Source organism: Atta colombica, unplaced genomic scaffold (genome assembly GCF_001594045.1).
Source record: "Atta colombica isolate Treedump-2 unplaced genomic scaffold, Acol1.0 scaffold95, whole genome shotgun sequence".
Lineage (NCBI taxonomy): Eukaryota > Metazoa > Arthropoda > Insecta > Hymenoptera > Formicidae > Atta > Atta colombica.
The window spans coordinates 13,522-15,290 of NW_017259589.1; positions in this window are offsets into that span (position 1 = coordinate 13,522).

Here is a 1,769-nt window from a genome sequence, read left to right on the forward strand (position 1 = left end):
TTTTTTAATTGATTATGATAATAAATCTCTTTTCTGTTTTTGACTCTACTACTTCTTCCAACTTATCCTTAAATTGATTAAGTATTTTTATTTTCTTATTTATCTTACATTAACAATTTTGACTCTTACCATCCCGAATTTACATATTTATGAAATTTATTTACTAATTATATTTTTAATGAATTTAAAATCTTAATTAATTAGTCTTTTTCAAATATTATTATTTTTATAAGATTTATCTTACTTCTTTTTTTAAATAATTTTCTTAGACTTTTCTCCTATATCTTCACTGCTTCAAGTCACATAAGATTTTGTCACTTTCTATGTCACTTTTATTTTGAATGGGGCTAATATTATACAGAATTATAAATTACTTAAATAACTTATTAATTAAATTTAACTCATTTAACCCATCCGGAATAATTCTATAAAATTCTTTTATACTAATACCATTATACTAATACCATTTATAGTTATTATTGAATCAATTAGCTTAATTCGCCCTTGAACATATCTATTCGTCTAACTGCAAATATAATTGCAGGTCATATATTATTAACTCTCCTAGGTTCCTCTGAATTAAATATTTCTAATTCATTTATACTTTTCATTTTAATTTCCACTCAAATTTTACTTTATATCCTTGAAATTTCAATATCTATAAGCTTCAAGTTTACATATTCTCCATTTTATCAACCTTATACAGTAGAGAAACTTAACAAATAATATCAATCTCTATTTCTAATTCTTAATTTTATGACAAATCATAATCATAACCACCCCTTCCATTTAGTTACCTAGTCCCTGATCTCTGATTATTTCTTTTAGTATTTTTATAAACTATTCTGTATTGTTAGATGATTCCATAATTTTCACACTCCTATTTTATCACTATCGATCCCAGGTATTATACTTTAATTTGTATATATTTATGATGACGAGATGTTCTTCGTGAAGCTACTTATCAAGGATGCCATTCTATTGATGTTTTTAATGGTAAAAATAGGAATAATTTTATTTCAGAAATTTTCTTTTTTATTTCTTTTTTCTGAATATACTTTCATTTTTCATTAGCCCTCAGAATTGAAATTTGCCAATCATGACCCCCTAAAGGTATTATTCCATTTAATTCTGTTGATATTCCTCTTCTTAATACTATTATTTTACACTCATCAAGCTTAACCTTTATCTGATCTCATCATGCCCTAATAAATAAAAATATAAATGAAAGAAAAAAAGTACTTTAATAACAATTATCCTTGGAATTTAATTTTCTCTTCTTCAACTAATTGAATATATTAATGCCTCATTTACTATAGCTGACTCAATTTAAGGGTCAACTTTTTTTATTGCTACTGATTTTCAGAGAATTCATGTAATTATTGGAAGTTTATTCCTCTCAATATATCTAATTCGACTTTATAAAATACATTTTTTATCGTATCACCATTTTGGATTTGAGGCAGCATCTTGATACTGATATTTTGATTTGAGATATAGTTTGATTATTCTTATTCATCTCTATTTATTGATGAAGATTTTAATATAATTTATTTATAACATTACTTATTTTTTTATATTTATTCCAGAACTTAATCTTACTTCACCACAAATACACTTAAAACAATTAATTTCTTTTTACTAAATTCTTCTTAATATTAATTATATATTACATATTTATATATTTTTATCTAATACTTATGTATTTATAGTATATTTATAGTATATTTATAGTATAAATATTATTACATTTAATTTCCAATTAAAAA